This window comes from Mustela nivalis, assembly GCF_964662115.1.
Source record: "Mustela nivalis genome assembly, chromosome: 9".
Classification (NCBI taxonomy): domain Eukaryota; kingdom Metazoa; phylum Chordata; class Mammalia; order Carnivora; family Mustelidae; genus Mustela; species Mustela nivalis.
The window spans coordinates 58,472,850-58,493,274 of NC_139028.1; the positions used below are offsets into that span (position 1 = coordinate 58,472,850).

Sequence of the window (20,425 nt, forward strand, 5' to 3'; positions counted from 1 at the left end):
CTTCAGTGGAAGGGAGTCTTGTAACGACTCCATCTTGAACCCCTCTCCTAGTCAGATTAATTGATGGGGTTCAGGTCATTGCCCTGGAGTTTAAGAGCCAGGATGTAGTAACCAAAACGTATTACCAAATCATTAAAGCCATATGTGTTCACGTTTAACACCCACAAGAAGAAGGTGGAGGGAATGGTGGGGAGGGGTGGGGGCACTGGAGCTAAGAAGTAGGTTTCAAGATTGCATCCATATACACGCCCCTCCCCTCGGAGAGTTCAGTTAGCAAAATTCTTCCCCTAATACCACCTGCAGTGTAGATACGTGGTCTGAAGACAATCTTTCAGCAAGGCCAAGGGCCAGGAGCTCAGCCTCCGAGGGGCTGTTTCAGATGCAATACATTAGAGCTGTGCGCTTAGTAACATACAGTGGACTCAGGCAAATCAATAGTCTCGGTGCATTCAAGTAAAGATTCCAAGTAGTTGATTTCAGGAATAACCCTTGCTATTTATTTGCATAGTTCTGTGACCTTAGGCTGTGCTTTTTTAGAAGATTCGAGATGGCGAGGGTCTCTCTCTCTCCTCTTGTCGTCCCACCCCACCCTCCGGCATGTAATTTTCCCAGGATGCTGGCCTCCTGGATTGTAACCTCATTTATCATTTCTCCACCGTCTGCTCTTCTCTGTTCTGAGGACTGGCTCTGGGTTTCTGCCATGAGGCACTACAAAGTGAAGAGGAACGTTCTCCGCTGACTAGTTGTTTTGCTTCGGCATGTCATTTACCCTTCTGGGCCTCACCTCTGTAAAGGTGAGGATAACATACCTGCCTTATGGAATTGCTGGTAGGATTAGAGATAAAGGATGTGAAGCCTTCTCTGTGGTGCCTGGGATACCAGTTGATTGACAAATAGATGTGATTATTATTACAAGTTTCCCTAGATGGCTTTGCTGGGTGGAAGGGTGCTGTGGGCAGTCAGTACCCCAGATTCCTACTCCCCTCTGTTACCTTGGGAACCTCCATTCTGAGCCACAACCGCCAGCCTAGAAACCGAAGCTCTCACTAGTTCAGCCAACTATCAGCCTGGCTATAGAAAAGATGATAGACTCATCCAAGACATGGGAAGATTAGTAAAGGTGCTGCAGTAGAAAAGAAAGAATATAGTTTTGGTAGTTAGAGAGATCCAGATTCAAATCCCAGCTTTACCACTTTACCTCGGGCATATTCTCTCGTTTCTTTGAGGGTTGGTTTATTCATCTTTACAAGTGAGATAAAAACGTATTTGCTTACAAAGACAAATGTGACAATGAAATTAAATCCTCTACACATATAAAATACACTTTCTGTTCCTGGCACAGAAAGACACTCAGACCTGGTAACAACATCATCGTCATCATCCTCATCATCATTGTTACGAATATTACCTCCTTGGCAATTGCTTTTGGAGATTTTGACTATGTCAGGAAGAATTTTGAAATGGAAAAGCTTCTCTGCAGTGCTAATGTTTTGTTTTGTCTTTTTTTTTTTTTTTTTTTGCCCCCTAGCCCAATGCACTTTTTCTAAAGACTGCTAAGGCTTATGATTCCATCAAAATCAAGAATTTGGGGGCGCCTGGGTGGCTCACTGGGTTAAGCCGCTGCCTTCGGCTCGGGTCATGATCTCAGGATCCTGGGATCGAGCCCCGCATCGGGCTCTCTGCTCAGCGGGGAGCCTGCTTCCTCCTCTCTCTCTGTCTGCCTCTCTGCCTACTTGTGATCTCTCTCTGTCAAATAAATAAATAAAATCTTTAAAAAAAAAAAAAGAATTTGGTAATAGGCATGAACAGTTACATCCCAAACCTTAGGCAATGATATATCAGCCTTTCCTTTCACAAGGTCCAAACATGTGAAAATCAAATGGTGTATGCCAGTACTCATGGGGAATAGGCTTTCTGTGGAAAGTTCCACATGAATTGTCACCCAGCACCAAGAGTCACATGGCACCATGCCAGTCGGTGGTGATGCAATGTGAAATTGGCTGGCCATCTAACTGGACCCAGTCAACCTACTAAATCCTGCCTCAGATATGAGACCATAAACTTTGGTTCTACCGCCTTTCAAGTCATGGACCAAGAAGTAGAGGACTCTGTATTTTTTCACATATTTTAAAATCAGTTTTTCATTTCAAAGAAATATATTTATTGAACTGGCCAAACTATAGGATTGAAGTTACAGGGATGCTTGGGAGGTTCAGTGAGTTAAGGCTCTGTCTTCAGCTCAGGTCATGAGCTCAGGGTCCTGGGATTGAGCCCTGCATTGGGCTTCCTCCTCGGCGGGGAGCCTGTTTCTCCTTCTCCCCACCCCCACTCATGCTTGCTGTCTCTCAAATAAATAAAATCTTTTTTTTTTTTTAAAGAAGTTACATCCAACATTTGTACTTCAGAATGCAATATTAAAAGCCCTACATATTCAAATTGATTTAATTATAAAACATTCACAAGGTTAAAAAAATAAAACATTTGCAAGGTAAAATTCACCATTTTAGCCATTTTTAAGTGTACAGTTTGATGGTGTTAAGTCCATTTATGTTGTTGTGTTGCTGTGAACACCATGCATCTACAGAACTCCTTTATCTTCCAGACCAAGATTCTGTACCCATTAAGCAATAACTCCCTTTTCTGTCCTCTCCCTACTCCCCAGCAGCCACCTTTCTAGGTACCTCAGAAACGTGGAATCATATGGTATTTGGGTTTGGGTGACTGACTTACAGCACTGGACATAATGTCCTCAAGGTTCATCCCTGTTGTAGCATGAGTCAGGATGCCCTTCTTTTGTGAGGCTGAATATTATCTCAGTGTACCTTTGGGCAACACTTTGTTCCTCCATTCATCTCTCAAAAGGCACTTGGGTTCCTTCTACCTTTTGGAAGTTTCCTTCTACCTTTCTGACTGATGCTGCTAGGAGCCTGGGTACACAAGCATCTATTCAAGTACCTGCTTTCAGTTCTTTTGGGTACAGACCCAGGAGTGGAATTGTCAGGTCATATGGTAATTGTCGTTCTAAAGTTTTGAAGAATGGCCACACTCTTTCCCACGGCAGCTGCATCACTTTACATTCTCACCAGCAATGCACAAGAGGATCCGTTGCCCCCCATCCCTGCCAGTGTTTACTGTTTTTAGGTTTTGATAGTAGTCAAAACAGGGGCACCTGGCTGGTTAAGTCAGTTGGGCATCTGACTCTTGATTTCAGCTCAGGTCATGATCTCAGGGTCATGAGATCAAGCCCTGCTTCAGGTTCCTGGCTTGGTAGGAAGTGTTGCTGAAGATTCCTTTCCCTCTCCCCCGGCTCTCTCTCTTTCTCTCTCTCTAAAATAAATAAATATTTTTTAAAAGATTTTATTTAAATTTTGAAGAGAAAGAGCACAAACAGGGGGAGTAGCAGGCAGAGGGAAAGGGTGAAGGAGGCTTCCCATAGAGCAAGGGGAGCCTGATGTGGGACTTGATCCTAGGATCCCGGGGTCATGACCTGAGCCAAAAACAGACACTTAACCGACTCAGCCACCCAGGCGACTGTAAAATAAATAAATAAATCTTAAAAAAAAAAATAGTCTTCCTAGTGAATGTAAAGTATGGAGTCGTTCTTATTTATTTCTCCAGTTTTTGAATTAATAAACTTTACTTTTTAACAGCAGTTTTAGGTTTATGGCAAAATTGACTGGAAGTATAGAGAGTTCTCATAAACCCCCTGCCCACACAGTTGCACAACCTCCCCCACTGTCAGTAGCCATATCACATTGGTGCATTTTACAGTCAGTGAAGTCTACACTGACACATCATTATCCCCTAAAGTCTTGAGTTTACATTAAGATTCCCTCTTGGTGGTGTACATTCTGTGGGTTTCAACAAATGTATAATATGAAAGAAGTTCTGGTGATCCCTCCTTATTTTTTGCCAGAATGCATTTTTAGAACTGGGTGATGAAGCTTGAAAAGCACAATCAGTGTTTTCCCTTTCCATGTCGCCTTGGTTAATGATAAGCCTGAACATAAACGTATTTCCACAATATGGTGCCGCTGAACCTGCATGGCAGTTCTCAAGCTCAGACCTGAGCTTTCAGAGTCAGAGAGATCCTGATTCAGCTCCCAGAGCTACATTTTCTCACTGTGTGCCCCATGGGGAAGACACTTGATCTCGGTGACGCTCAGTGTTTTCTCCTGTAAAATGGGATTGGGTTATAATACCAAGTTCATTGGAGGGTTGTGTGAATTAAATGAAATAATCCATATAAAGCCCTTTGCACTGCTCTTGAAACAGACTAGAGATTCAGTAATAACTAATATTATTCCAAACCATTCTGAGCACCTACTATATGCCAAGCTCTCTACTGTTAATCACCTACTTGGTCTTCAAACCTTTTTTTATTTTTTTTTAAATCATCTGTCCCTAATAGCAAATGGCTTTTGACTATACATATTCAGCATTTTCATCATGGTTTGAATTGGCGGGTGGGTGGGAGGTTGGGGTACAGGTGGTGGGTATTATAGAGGGCATGGATTTCATGGAGCACTGGGTATGGTGAAAAAATAATGAATACTGTTATGCCAAAAATAAATAAAAAATAAATTAAGAAAAAGAAATAAAATAAAATAAAGCAAAAAAAATATTTAAAAAATAGTTATACCCATGATTCACTCTCAGTCCATGTACTAAACATTAGGAAAGTTTAATGCTGTCTTTCTTAAGATTATGAGAGAAAGAGGATGTTCAGTTATGTTCTCCCCAACTACCAATAAGTTGTCTTGAACACTTTGTTTTAGAGGACTCTGGTTTTGCTTATTTAAGACAAGGGTTGGATTTTTTTTTTTTCATAAAAGGTAGATAGTAAAGATTTTTTACTTTCTGTAGTTTCTGTTGTTGTTTTTTTTTTTAAATATTTTAACTAAATTTTTTTTAAGCAAGCTCTAGGCCCAGCATGGGGCTCGAACTTACAACCCCAAGATCAAGAGTCAGATACTCTACCAACCAAGCCAGCCAGGCACCCCTTGTCCAGTCTCTGTTGTAATTACTCAACTCTGCTGTGGATAAAAAGGCAGCAAAGACATTATGCAAGCAGATGGGCATGGTGGTGTGCCAATAAAACTTTACTTACAAAAACAGGTATTGTCCACAGTTTGCAGACCTCTGACTTGAAGATGATGCCTGTTACTAAGATGAATCTGGCAAGGGTAATATGGGTTAGCAGAGAAGGGGCAAGAATCAGAGCAGAGGCTGTAGCAGGGTCAAGGCCAAAGGTGATGACAGCATGAATCTCCCAAGTAGGAACCAAAGGGACCTCAGCAAATTCTCATTTTCTTCTCTATTCTGGTAGATGGATGCTAGCAGCATACTTTGGCCCATGCCTTCCCTCCTGGGTGAATTAAGTGAATGTGATTATATTTACATGGATTAATACTATGTTATTATTACTAAATATATACTACGTAATATTATTACTATAAAATAAGTCCTATACTTCCATGCATCTATAGGAACTTGCAATCACATACACATGAATCTGCACGCAGCCCCATGTTGACTCATTAGCTTTCTCGAGTCCTTTGGAAAAGAAGGTAGAGTAAAAGTGAAGGAGTAAATAATTAGATGTCAAATAATTAAAAGTACTGTTGAGAAAGAATGCCCTTCAAATAGTTTTTTTTTTTTAATTGGGTTTTAATATGGCTGACTTGGAAAGTTTCTCTCCGAAGATGATGTTGATTGGCAGCCTATATAGTTATTAATAACATGTAGTCAATCTGCTAGGAATATATTAAGTGTTCAGGAGAGAGAACATCAGGAAATGGCTGCCAAGGATTCAGGCAACAGTCTCTGCTTGGGACACATTGTTTTCTTGGCAGAGAGTCAGTGGCCATTGCACAGAGCTGGAGTTGGTATATAGCCTGAGATGGCCCACGGGTCTGTATCTCACAGTTTTGAAATGTCAACCACCTCTACTGAGACCGGAAGCCATCAGTTATATGATTGGTCCTCCAGGCAGTGCATTCAGCAAACAGTTTATAATCAGAGACTCCTAACCAAAATTTTAGTACCACATCTGTAAAACTAGGTTGGGAGACTTTAAAAAAAAATACATTTATTATCATATTTTCTCACTTTAATATTTAGATCTATTTATTCTTGAAAATTTAGAAACTCTAGGTGAGCATGTGGAAGAAAATAATAAGTAGCTATTCCCCTACCACACTGAAATAAATGCTCCTGCTTTCTCTGATCCACAAACACACACACAGATGCACACAAACACACACACATTTCACCTCTCTAATCTCTAAAAATAGAACCCTCCTCCGTATTGAATTTTGAGATCTGCTTTTCTTGTTGAACAATATGTAATGTACAACTTTCCATGTCATTACATAGTCCTCTACAGAATCTGTTTGTAAGGGCACATAGGATTTTATCATGTGGAATGCCAGCCGTTTTTCTTTACATTTCTCCTACTGTTAGACATTTGGGTGGATTCCCATCGTTTTCCACTCTTCTGCTCACTACTGCACTGAGTGCCAGTGCTGGTATTTGTCCGGATAGCACTGACAGGGCAATGCAGCCTGCCGTGTCTCACCTAGTGGGTGCCGAGATCGTCACTGTTTTTAATATTGCCCCAGAAGCATTTTTATAGAAGTCTGTGGATTCCTTGGGATACTTTAGAGGACCACTAGAACTTCTGAGTTATCAGAATTCCATATATATATATATATATATATATATATATATATATATATATATATTTTTTTTTTTTTTTTTTTTTTTTTTTTACAGATTTTGGTATATTTTGGCAAACTGGCCTCCAGAAAGATAAGTACTAGATTTGCCTGTGTGCAAAGCCCTTCGAGCCCAAACCTTCTGGGGTAGGTATTCAAGAACTTTGATGAGGAAAAGAAAGAACAAAATAGAGCTTGCTTTGGAATCAAAGATTGACATAGATGTGGACAGTGTATTAATTGGGGCTCTGGCAAGAAACAGTGGCAGTTCAAATGAGGTGGTTCAGGAGAGTGCGGTGAAGGGGCTATCTTTTTTTTTTTTAAGATTTTATTTATTTGTCAGGAGAGAGAGAGAGAGCATAAGTAGGGGGAGTGGCAGGCAGAGGGAGAGGGAGAAGCAGACTGCACACTGAACAAGGAGCCTGATGTGGGGCTCGCGATCCCCTGCTCGAAGGCAGACCCAACCAAATGAGCCCCCCAGGTGCTCTGAAGGGGCTATTTTTTTAATTAAATTTTAAAATTTTTTTAATAAACATATAATATATTTTTAGCTCCAGGGGTACAGGTCTGTGAATTGCCAGGTTTACGCACTTCACAGCACTCACCATAGCATATACCCTCCCCAATGTCCATAACCCCACCACCCTCTCCTGACCCTCCTCCCCCCAGCAACCCTCAGTTTGTTTTGTGAGATTGTTTCTTATGATTTGTCTCCCTCCCAATCCCATCTTGCTTCATTTATTCTTTTCCTACCCCTCAAAACCCCCATGTTGCATCTCCACTTCCTCATATCAGGGAGATCATATGATAGTTGTCTTTCTCCGATTGATTTATTTCACTAAGCATAATACCCTCTAGTTCCATCCATATCATTGCAAATGGCAAGATTTCATTTCTTTTGATGGCTGCATAGTATCCCATTGTGTATATATACCACATCTTCTTCATCCATTCATCTGTTGATGGACATCTAGGTTCTTTCCATAGTTTGGCTATTGTGGACATTGCTGCTATAAACATTTGGGTGCATGTGCCCAGAAGGGGCTATTTTTAATGTGTGACAGAATTAGAGGCAACCAGGAAGCCTGGTGAAGCACCCTAAGGCTAGCAACAGCTGTGGCCACCCAATGCCAGAAGGGGTAGAAGAGGGAGCAACCCCTGGGACCTGGACGATAGCAGTGGCTGCATTGTAACTGTAACAAAGGGCTGTCCCCAAAGAGTGATGCCCTTGCACACAGGCCTGCAGCCGCTGCCAACCCACAGCACAGCAGAGAGGTAGCCCAGTGAGTAAAATACCCCAGCCTCATTCTGCTCCTAACTTCAACCTCCTGCCAAGACTCCCATTGGCTGAGCACACCTGGAAGCCAGAGGGAGGCCCACTGATCCAGGTTAAACAGTGGCCTCCCAGGGCACTGAGCAGGAGGGAAAAGGGTGGGAAGGCTCTGGATGGGCACACTGAGACCTCTGGCTGGCACAGCCCTAGACCAAGGCATGGACATCGGTCTTTTCAAGTCAGGGTCTTCTGAAGGCTGAGGGAGCGTTGGATTGAAGAAAAAGAAATTAAAGATAGTAAGGGAACGGAGTCACAATTCCAGCCCTGTCTTTTGGCTATTGTAGGAGTATCAGAGATGGAGGTATGAGTCAGGAAACCTCTCCCCCGAGAGCATCATGAACTGAATTTCACATTGGCCACCTCTTGCAATCCACTCTCAGCAGAGTTTCTCGGGTTTTCGGTAGCACCTGAGCCCAGAACAGACAAAGGGAGGATGAAGATGAGCCAGGGTGTGGGGTGGGGGTGGGGAGGGGCGCCAAAGCAAGGCGATCTTATGTAACTTACATCCTTATGAAAACGCATTTTGCTTTTATTTTAAGGCATGCTATTTATGAATTCCTTAGGAGGTTAAAAAGCATAAGAGATGGGTTTTTGATGAGATGTCAATAGAAAAATCTCTTCTCTCCTGGAATAACGGCGCTGTTGTTTTGGCTTGCTGTTTTTCAAAAAAAGGCCATCTGTTTTCATCAACATCAACAAGAATCTCTAGCCACCTTTTCCCTCATAACCCTCTGTCTCTTTGCACAAATGACAATATTCCCTTCGTGATTCATTCCTGGAGACATTCTTCTGGGCTAAATGTTGCTACTAAATTTGTCCTTGAGTTTTCACTGGGAGTACCACATGATCCTTGCTCAGCCAGCCACGGTGCCATTTCAGCTTTCATTTCCCAAGCCCCAGATTGGCATTCCCTGGGGTTGCCAGTGGCTCCGGACCAGGCTTTTATGCAGTTGGTTTCTCCTGTGTTCTCAAGGGATGTTTGAGGTCTTCGAGGGAGCCCAGTAAATAGCACTCCTCCTTCCTTCCACCTGAGTCAGATTGGGAGACAGATAAAGGGTGACAGATGGAAGCCAAAATATCATGTTTATTACTGGTAATGAATAAATTCCCTTGTGAAGAGAGCTGGATCAACTTGGTCATTGGATCCCGGATTAGGCAGACTGCCCCACCTGGTCATGGACAGTGCCGGCTGGGGACAGAGGAAGAGCCAGCCCTGGAAGAGTAGAAATAAGTGTTGCTAGCTACCAAGAGGAAGAAGGGTGAGGCTCAACCTGGCATACTCGGTTTGTTCTTCCTCAGCTTCTCTCCAGTATAACTCACTCCACTACCTGTGAGTAAAGGGTCAGAGAGAGGCCAGGAGAGTCACTAACGGGACTCCCTTTCTGTGGAAATTAGTATCAGAATTAGAACAAAGTTTCCCTTTGTTCACATAACATGGGTTACAGTGGCATTGGTCACACAGAAACTAAAAGACGTGCCTTGCATGAGCCTAGTAGTTAAAATACACTGAGCAATTTTTGTTGACTTTGTGTGTTCATTCACTTAATGAATAGTTACCGAACAAAGACGGAAGGCCAAGGGAAGGAGTTTAGCTTTTTTATTCTTGGTACAGCAGGGAGCCGCTAGAAGATTCTGAGCAAGGGAGAAACATGATCAGACTTACACTTTGGAAAAAATTACCCTTATTGCCTTTTGGAGAACGGCTTATGAGGAGGACAAGTTGCAGACATGGAGAGATGGATTAGGAGGCTTTCTCTGCTGTCCAGGTGAGAAGTGATGATGTCTGAGACTAGGGTGAACACCGAGGAGAATGACACAAAGGGACAAGTGGGGGATATCCTGCAGATAGAGTTATCAGGATTTGCTGATGGATTGAAGTAAGGAGGGAGAGAGGAATTGAGAGTGTGCTGCAGTTTTAGTTGAACGACTGAATGGATTAGAGATAAAATAGACAGGGAGGGACAGGTGTGGGTTGAATGAGTGATGGTGTCCCCGGGCTGCCCAGGCTCTTATGGAGGCTTGCGGTGGGCTGGTCGTACATCCCTGTTTGTCTGGGCCAGTCCTGGTTTACACCTGCTGACCCAGCATAATGATTAAGATGATTAAGAATGCCTCCTTTTAGAGGTCCTGGGTGGCTCGGTCCGTTAAGCATCCACTTTTGATCTCTGCTCAGATGTTGATCTCATGGTTGTGGGTTCGAGCCCTACATTGGGCTCTGCACTGGGCATGGAGCCTACTAAAAAGGCAAAAAAAAAGAAAAGAATGCTTCCTTTCACCCTCAAAATTGGCCTGCTTTGGATAATTAAGTACCTGGTCACTCAAGCCTAGAAAGAATTTTGAGCTAATAGAGAAATATTGGAAATGTGCTTTGTCATGTGAAAAACAGTGTATAAATGAAAAGCATCAATCAGCATTTGTTATGTTAATGAAGATTTGTCCCAAAGCTGTTCTTCTTTGCTCATGAACTTACACAGTTATTTTAGGTGACCTGCCTCTGTTGCCTGATTCACCTTCCATGCCCCGTCTCTCCCACCCCTAGAAGGGGACTCTGTTCATGAATCCTCCTCCTTCCCTCGTCCTTCTCCCCTTCCCTGCTCCAGCCTTTCCCGCAGGTGCCAGTGATTTCTAAAACACATACTGCATTGCCCTATGGGGGCTCTCCATTTGAAGGAACCCAGTGGTTCATGTTTTTAGAGATCAAAGCTTTGTGAAGTACTACACAGTGGGTCCCTGCTCTAGCACTTTGTCTTGGCTGGTTCACCTCAAGGAAGACTTAGTCTTATAAAACAATCCTCGCTCGTCCTGGCTCCCAGAGTACTTTGTGGAAATGAAAATACCCACTTTGCAACTGCCTTCCCTTCTTGAAAATGTCTAAATATACAGTGGTGCCCACAGAGGCTTTTGCATTTTACACAAATGCCACGGCTCTGTATGTGTGCAGGGGGAGGCATGTCCCAGTTTGGAGATGGACGTTTCTAGGTGCCCAGGTTGTGGTCCCAGCCCTTCCCCTTAGTAGAGCACCTGCAAAACACTCAATTCTCACCTTCTCGGGTCTTCATCTCTTCACTGTAAAATGGGGGAGGGGGTCTCTTCCCGCTTTGTCATTGCTTCCAACTCACTGCTGGTTTTCATGAGGTGGCAGGACAAAGAACTGCCCGATCATGATGCTGGTGGACCTAGGAGGGGATTATGGCACCGTCCTTATTTCTCAAGCCAAATTTGACCTGACGTGAGCCTTCACACATGACTGATGCAAATTGGTGTCACTCTCTGATGGCCCCTCTCCTGCTTCCTCTTTCCAAAAGACCCTGAACCAAGGACATTTACACAGTCTGTGTGATGTTCATCCCAAAAGGTCTCTCAGACTTTTGAGTGTTAATTTGTGTTACTTTGCTAGGACTGCTAAAACAAAGCACCGAGAACTGGCTTACATAACAGAAAGTTATTGTTCGGAAGCCAGAAGTCCAAAAGCAGGGTGTCCTTAGGGCTGGGTCCTTCTGAGGTCTGTGACGGAGAGTGTGTTCCCAGCCTCTCCCCTGGCTTCTGGTGGTTAGCTGGCATCTTCGATGTTCCTTGGCTTCTAGAAGTATTGCTCCAGTGTCTGCCTTCCCCTTCACATGCCATTCATCCTGTGTGTGTGTGTCTGTCTCCAGATTTTTCCTTCTTAAAAATACACCGGTCGTATTAGATCAGGGGCCCACCCAACTCCTGTACAACCTCCTCTTACCCGACGACATCTGCAATAACCCTATTCTCAAGGTCACATTCTGAGGGGCTGGGGGTTGACTTCAACATCTGAATTTTGGGGGACACAATTCAGCCCATAGGAGCTGTTTTAACGACAGCCCACTGTTATGGTTAACACCATTTTGTCTCACAGACAACCCACTGGCCCAAGGCCAGCTGTCCAGTGCTGGACTCCCAATGTGACAAAGTCTCATTTGTCCAGCTTCCAACTCAAGGGCACATGGTTCTTAGAAGGAAGGGGGTCTTCTTTGTGCTAACTTCTGCCTCGGATGTTCCTCACTAGACTCTGGTGATCACTAGGACCCTTAGCAGCACCTCCAACCCTGACACTAGCAGGGTCTCCAGATCTCAGAGGTGTTCAGAACAGCTAAGCGTGAAGAGCTCCTGGGAATGCAGTAACGCCAGCCAACTCTCTGCAGGGGCGAAGATGCTCAGACCTTGGACACAAAGTCCTGTCCCATTCTTCCCTGGAATGGGGTGGGGGCAATACTTACATTTATTTCAAATTAATGTCAAGGTCTTCTGCCTTCTCAGTCCCCTGCCTTCCTTGCTGTAACAAAAGACAAATACATACAAAGGGACACAGGTCGTTCCTCGTCCTAGGCCGGGCTCTAATGTGTACAATCGGTAAATGTTTACCGGGCAGCTACAAAGCGCTGTATGGAGCCCCGCATTTGCAGTTGAACACTCCACTGTTCTGCCCTCGGCTGATGGTGAATGATCCAGATTTTAAGTAATCGTTTGACACCCCCTCTGCCAGAGAAGAAATGTGGCTCACCCCAGGTGCGACACAACCAGTGCGTGTCAGAGTTAGAACCAGGGTGGATGTCTCCCAGCTCCTTGTCTGTATAAAGTCTGTGTGGCTTTCCACCTGGGGGGTTGGGAAATTCTGAATACGAATGTCTTCTGCTGCCTGGTGGGCAATGCCTTTGCCCTGGTCTCTGACTACGGGGGTGCTGGTAGTGGCTTGTGGTTACGTGTTGGCCTCATCCGTGTTCATGTGGGAGGGAGCGTATCCCATGGCCTGACACTGGATCTTGTAAAGGAAACCATCCCGGAGAGCCCGAGCATGACCAGAGATTTGTTGAATTAACAGTCTCTGGGGGAGTTTCAGTCACTGCAGCAGAAATGTGCTGATTAAAGAGACAGCTTGGTGGAAGGGGGAGGCCTGGGAGACCCGGCTCCGAGTCCCTCTGTCCATGTCCCTCCCTCCGTTGCCTCTGTGCTCTGGCTTTGTGATGCTGAGCAGGTTACTCAATGAATGATCCAGATTTTAAGTAATCGTTTGACACCCAATCTGCCAGAGAAGAGATGTGGCTCACCACAGGTGCCACGCAACCGTGCCTTCCCTCTCATGACCCACTCAGTGCCAGTGTCAAGGAGGGGAACCAAGCTGCTTCCCAGTTGCTGCTGAGCCCCAGAGCCTGGCTTCCTTTCCAAATGCACCAGTGTGTCTTTTATCTCTTGCCATGTAACAAACCACCCCAAACTCAGTGCTTTAGAACAACTCTTCATTTTTGCTTCCTAGTCTGTGGGTTGGCTAGGCAGTGCTGGTGAGCTGCCTGAAGCTTGGCGGGGCTCATTCATCCACCTGAGGTCAGCCTAGGGTGACAAGCCCTCCCCATCTGCCTGGGACTGAAAGGCCTCTGTGGGTATGAGACATTCAGTTTTAAAGTCTGGGGCAAAAGGGAGTGAGGAGTGAGTTGGTCACCCTCCATCAGCTGGTAGAAGGGCTGAGCACTGATTGTCATCTGGGGCAGGGGGAATATGCGGGAGGGTGACCAGGCATGTGCCTTGTGTGGTCCAGTAGACTGCCCTGGGCTTGACTGCCTGGTGACTGAGCAAACCTCCAAGAGAGCAGGAAGACATGAGCTCAGAACTCTCTCACAATCACTTTGCCTCATTCTGTTGTTAAAGCAAGTTACGAGGTCAGCACAGCTTTAACAGGTGGGAAAATGGTCTCTACCTCGTCATAGGAGCTGCAGGTCACCATGCAAAGGGGTGTGTATCCAAGGAGGGCAAGAATCTACTGCAAGCACTAAGAGCCCTGTTTTCTACAGCATTCAGATTCTGTCTCTGCTAGCCCCCAGGATACCACCAGGAGCCTCAAGTGTGCCGATGCGGCAGAGCAAGCTTAGGGCCTCCCAAAGACTCTCCCCTTTGTGTCTTGCTTTCTCTACCATCTCCTTAACCCTAAATGGAATACCCTTCCCCTTTGCCTGGCCAGCTCTCCTCTTGGAATGCAGCTTCATAGTCACTTCCTCCAGGAAGTCCACCCTGACTTCCCATGCTGGTTTAACATACCCTTGCCCACCTGGGTCAGCACCCCATGCTCCCACGGCCCTCTGCTTCCCTGTATCACAGCACTGATGCCTAGTACCAGCACTGGGGACTGGGAGCTCCTTGACTCCAGGGATGGTTGGACTTGTCTCTGCCTCCCAGCACCCCACAGAGGGCATGGTGCAGAACACATGTTCCAAAGTGTATGCCTTAGAGGTGGCTTGAGGTCACAGCTAATTAAAGGCCCAGCGTGAATGGGAGCTCAGGTCTCTTGAGCCCCAGAGTCATTGTTCTGCCCCCTTCTCAGGTGGGCCCCATTCAGCAGTAGATGTCAGCATCATCCTGCCCTCATCTGCCAGGCACAAGACAATGATCTAACCCTGGTTCCAGCTCTGCTAACTGGTTTGTGCTTTTTTGGGCCTTGGCACTGTCCAGGGTGAGATTCTGCACACACAGAACAACAATAATGACGTGGTTGTCACTGGGGAGGTCAGACCTGCCTCCGGCTCTCCCTGCCAGGGTTGGGAGACTCTCCTTTCAGAATCCCCGCAGGTACCCAGCCTTCACACGGCCACAGGTCCTGTGGACACAGAAGGAGCCTGTTTGGGGAGGGGGAGCACCAGGCCATCCTGGATCCTCCTCCACTCGTCTCTGACCTGGGCCCCACCGCAAGGCTCTGTCTGGATCCTGACCACTTCCCCTCCTGCCTGCCCCATCTTCTCCACCCACAGCCCCCACCCTTGTGCCAGCCCTGCCCCTTCATTTGAGCATTCGAGCAGCCTCTAAATGCTCACACATCCACCTCAAAGTCAGCGTGTGCTTTCAAATGCAGGAGAAGGCAGTGATGAAGAACAAAATTCAGGAGCCAGATGGCCCAGCTTCTGCCGCTCCCGGCTGGGTCGCTTGGGGTAATTTTCTTAACCTCTCTGAGTCTCCTCATTTGTCAGTGAAGATAATGATAGCACCTCTGTCTTAAGGTATGGTTCTGGCTCTGATTCTCCAGTGTTGCCCAAGTTAGGCAAACCTGGGTGCCCCTGGCGTTTCCTGGCCTTGCGGCTTGGACATGTGATTTCAACTCTTTGAACCTCAAGTTTCCACATCAGTTAAAATGGGTTTATAGCATAGGATTGTGGGGAGGATTGAGTGGAACAGACACTTGTTTCCTCGTCTGCAAAAGAGGCCCATGAGGACTAATAAATGTAGTGAGTGCTGGGATTCCCGGGGAGCAGAAGACAATCCCCACCTTCCTGGCCCACCTTCCAAGTTCACTGAAACACAGAGGAATCAGATACAAAGTAACAAGAGTAAAACATACATGGCATTCTCAGTACAAGTTAGGCACAAACATGTACCTAGCACTTAATGTTTAAATCAGTGTTCTCAGCACTGTTATGAGCGCTTCACAATATAATTTAATCCTCACAAGAATTCTATAAGGTAGGTACTGTTATTATCTCCACTTTATAGATGAAAGCACCAAGGCACTGAAAGTTTCATCAATTCGCCGCAAATCACACAACTAGTGAATGGCCGAAAAGAACAGAATGCTGGGTGGTCTGGCTTCAGAGGCCATGACCTTGAACAGTCCATGGCACCAGTTACACTTGAAAGCATACAGCAACTTTAGATCTATACCAGAGGTGCTTGCTAGCCCCTAAGTTACCCTAGAATTAGACAGGCTGTCTAATTCAGGAAAAGAGAGGTTTGTTTCTGTAGGCCATCCGGGGGTCATAGGGGCGGGGGGTAGGGGATGTGAGGCAGGTCTGGTTCCGTCTTCCAAATCCACCTGTCCCATAGCTGCCATTTCTCCAGAGCACCTGTTGGTTTTCTAGGTCTGCTGCAACAAACCTCGGTGACTTAACACAACAGAAATACATTCTCTCCCAGTTCCAGAGACTAGAAAGTTCCGAATGCAGGTGCAGTCAGTAAGGTTGGTTCTTTCTGAGTGAAACTGCATCCCATGCCTCTCTCCTCGCATCCTCAGGACTCTCACGCTGTGCACGCCTTCCTCCAGATTCTGCTAGACTTCTCCCCTTGGCCTCGTGGTGCCCTTTTTCATCCTCTGCAAGGATACTCTCACTGGATTTAGGGACCACTTTAATCCCATATGATCTTATCCAGACCTTTACCTTAATTACATCTGCAAAGACCCTGATTCCAAATCAGGTCAAATTCTGAGGTTCCCAGCACACATGGATTGGGAGCGGGGGGAGGAGGAAGCTATTAAACCACAACAGAGAGGATCATGTGAGGGAGCAAGAGAAGCCACGAGTGTTCCTCAAACAGCAGTTTTTCTGTAAGGAAACATGATGCAGAAGATCGTCCCATCTTAGTAGGTACTGGCTTGGCTCCTTTGTGATGGAAAGTAAAACAACAGTGGCCTAAACCTAACAGATGCCTATTTCTCTTGCACATAAGAGATCGAGATGTTCTGCATCACAAGCTTCTGCAGGAACTGAGTCTTCTTCTGTCTTATGGCTCTGCCATGCCCTGGGATATGCCCCCAATCCCAAAGACAGACATGGCTCACTAGAGGGCAGGCAGGCAGCGAAACAGGAAGTGGAGAAGCTTCCTTCTAAGAGTGCAACCAACGCCTCCGCTCACCCCCATTGGCCAGAACTCAGCTGGTCACCCCTAGCTGCAAGGGAATCTGGGAAATCTAGTCTTGGCTGAGAGGTCATGTGATCAGCTACATCTCAGGGGATTCTGTTTACTAAGAGAAAGACAGGGAGATCGATCATTGAAGGACGGCTAGCATAAAGAATAGGGAGCCCCTGCTTGGCACCTGGTAGGTGGTCAGCAAATTGTGATTTTGATCTTCTGCCGTGACATTGCTAATAACATCTTCTCCTTGGCCTCATGCCAGTAAATCTCTACACTTTCCATTGACCCTGTCACCTATCACTATAGTAACTCAAACGCAGACCGATTATGACTTCATATTCTTGAGACGGTCCACTCCTTTTCATACTCCTTAACTTGGCTCACAGAATCTGCTGCTCTCCCGGCCTGCTTCCCTCCCTCCCAGCTCATCCGCAGTCTCCAAATTACAAAGCCCTGGAGTAGGGCGGCTGTAGCTCTGGCTGCCAGGAATCCTCTGTGTCTTGGAATCTGAACCCTCCGGGCACGGCACGTTCTCCCCATGCCGAGTGGTTGCCTTCCTATATGCTGGAGGAGTTTATGGAAAGAATTTTCTGGCATTAGAGGGTGAAAGTCAAAACAGTAATTATAAGAACATCTGTTCCTGAGTGGAAAGCGTATCATATCCTCTGCACACTAGGACACATGCCTGCACTGTTCAGCAAGCTGGAGGTTGAAATGGAAGAGAATGTCCTGGGAGTGGGGACTAATGGACCCAGCCAGGATGGAGGCTGGGCTTCCTGGCAGGAGGCTGTGCTGGGGAATGGGGAAGAGCAAGGGTACGGGATGAGGAGCTGGGTGAGTGAGTACAGGGCAGAGGGAGGGAGTGATGGAAGGGAGGAGTGATTGAGTTGATGAGTAAATGGAGAAATAAATAAATAAATAAATAAATAAATAAATAAGTTACTGATTAAATGAATGACTGTGTGGTTCTGGGTAAATGAAAAAGCAAAAATTTAAGGAAATGAATAGGCATGAATGAATGAATAAATGAATGAATAAGTGAAGAGCTGAAAAGTAATGGATGGAATAAGTGGTTGAGTGGATATATGATTGAGCCAGCAGCTGAATCACTCTTCTGGGAAGACAGGATTGGCAGCAAGACTGGAATTATGCGGCAGCACTGGAGCCTGATGCAGGTGGAGGCCCAAGGTCAGGTTCAACCATGCTAGCTCCTAGCTAGCACAGCAGAAGCAAGGCTCAAAGCCTGGCTGTCTTGTACCCAGCAGGTGTCTGTAGCTTCCTGTGCTTTGGCTGATGTGAATTTACTTTGTGGAGGAAAAATGAACCTTACCTTCCAGAAGAACCTTACCAAAATTGTCTGGTGCAGCCAGAAAAGCTCAAGGTTCTATAGGTATTTTGTGTTTGTGGATATGATTCCAAGGTAGATTTTCCTACTTTGGGCTCTGCACATTGCCCAGCAAATTTGCAGAAAGTCCTGAGGAGGGACTAGACGAGGCATCCAAGGATATGGGTGCAAACTGCCCAGGGTGCAGGAGGGCCGGATCCCTGGGTCCCTTGTGAGCTGAGAACAGCCTCTAGGAGCAGAGGGAAGCTGTGAAGCAGGCTAGTGTTGGGTTTGTTGGTGGGACAAGTCTGAGATGAGCGCCTTTGACCATTTCCCCTGGGCCTGGCCTAGTTAGAATGTTCTGCTCTTAGTTCATTTCAGCCATGCTTCCTGAGGAACTTGCTGGCTTTTCAGTGCTCTGGATATAATAATGGAAATACATGGTCCTGGGCCTCATGGAGCTCAAAGCTGTGGGGCCACCAGACAAGCCCACCGTACACTAGAATGCAATTATGGTGGCAAGCAGGGGACTCTGGGAGCCCAGAGAGGGGACAGTCAGAGAAAGTGTCACAGGGTGGCTGGCCTGGGGACAAGATCTTGGAAGAGGGTCAGAAGTTAGAGACAGTCCAGGGAAACAGACAGCATGAGCAGAGTCATAGAGGCATGAAAGGACAGTGAATGTTGATGAAATCCATAGCTCTGAAAACTGCATGGCTAGGTAGCGGGAAGCGGTCCCAGAAGGCAGGTGCTAGGTCTTATTCACCCCTGCAGCACACCACTGAGAACAGGGTTCCAGGTGCTTAGAAGGTAGTAGTAACCATTTGTTGGATGCATGCAGGCAGGCATGAAGGTGTGAAAGAAGAGAAAGCAAAGGAGCAGGGTTGTGGGGGTGGGGGGAGGTGGAGAGTACAGAGAGGTCAGGGGTTTACTCCAAGTTTGAGATCTGTACAGGGGGAGCAGGTCCACGGCATGGTGGGTCTGGGGGTGGCATTCCCAGGCCAGCACCTGGCCCACAGTTAGCTGTATAGGTATTCTAGATAAATGGACGAAGGTTGCAATCTGTGAGTAGGTTCCTGAATTTGTATCAGAATAAGACAGATGAGACTACATCACATGAATGGTGGCCTGGTCACTCCTCAGCCCTTCTTTGGTAACTGATTATAAGCTAGAACGGCCTTTTATAATGATCTACTACTCCCACCCTCCTCTTTTATTTATGGGTGAAAAATCCGAGGCTCAGAGAGGAGAAGTGGTTTGTCCTTGTGCCTTTCATTTGATGGGATTTACGTTGTCCTGTTGAAGTCCGAGGAGCCCAAATTCTGTTTCTTGCACCTCCACTAACTGTTTTCCTCATGGACATTAGTGATCTCTAAGGTCCCTCCATGTCCTCCCCTCCTATCCATCTCATTCACTGGACAAATACTCAGCGAGCATCCCCCATGTCGGGTTTTGCATCAGGGTCTATAGGGGAGACTAGGGAGGAGGACCCCCTACGCATGCCCCACCCGGGTCCTCCACCAGATCCCATTATCTCAACTCCTGGAGGGTGATTTTTTTAAACTGCTTATCTATCTGCCATTCCCCCTAACTCTAAGCTTCTCGGGGGCATTCTTCATGTTTATGCTGCCTTAAATTCTTTCTGCAGCAAGGTGAAGAGTTGATGTATAAATTAATTAATGTATAGATTATTTTTTGTCCTTTGTACCCAAAGCATCTTGCCCAGGTAGGCATTCGCTGGAGATACTCATTGGAGACAGCTCAACAAGCAGATACTCTCACAAGGGTGAGAACCACCCCAACAGGGGAAGCACAGAGGCCATGGAAGCTCAGAAGATGGGCTCGGACCTAGTCAGTGGCTGAGGGAGGCTTCTGGAAGGAGGTGACCTTCTGAATCTTCCAGAACAGGTAGAACTACTCAGAGGACGTTTAGAGGACAGAGAGAAAGGGCACAGCGTGTACCAGGTGCCTGAGGCCTGAGAGAGCCTGACCAACTTGAGGTCTGCTTGGGACTCCTGAGGACGCCAGAGGCACACCCTTCCCACCCCCAACTCTGTGACTCCTTGGTGGGGCATGTAGTACCCATAACAAGTGGGGGGCTCAGTACTGCAGTTTTCTGTGCTGGCAAGCCCCAGCCCATAACCTCTGCCACACACGCACGCACACACACACACACACACAGGACTCTGTGAATGGGGCTGGGGTGCTGGCTTCAGCCACAGTGGCCAACTCTGGAGCCACTGTACTGACCACCCCCGGCCTTTCTGGGCTATGCTATGAGCCAGCCTTGGTTTCTGCAGGGAGGGCAAGTCAAGCTATTCACCTGAAGCTCACCACTTGTGGGGACCAACTTACAACCATTTTCACAACTTAAACCTATTTTTTTTTTTTTTTTTAAGTTCACTGAGTCCCCTAGCAGGC

The 20,425-nt window shown here is 46.3% G+C and overlaps 1 protein-coding gene and 1 long non-coding RNA gene across 3 annotated transcripts in view; one reads left to right on the top strand and one right to left on the bottom strand.

Moving 5' to 3' along the window:
- TENM4 (teneurin transmembrane protein 4) overlaps positions 1–20,425 on the top strand; it is a 753,030-nt gene that overhangs the window by 291,628 nt on the left and 440,977 nt on the right. The gene's annotated exons all lie outside the window — the stretch shown is intronic.
- LOC309873623 lies at positions 8,610–16,944 on the bottom strand. Of its 2 annotated transcripts, XR_014316435.1 has the most exons (4): positions 16,865–16,944; positions 12,294–12,349; positions 11,096–11,228; positions 8,610–9,080 (listed from the first exon to the last, which is right to left on the bottom strand). It is a non-coding gene; the product is annotated as an uncharacterized lncRNA (long non-coding RNA). The 2 variants fall into 2 exon arrangements; XR_014316434.1 differs by lacking the exon at positions 11,096–11,228.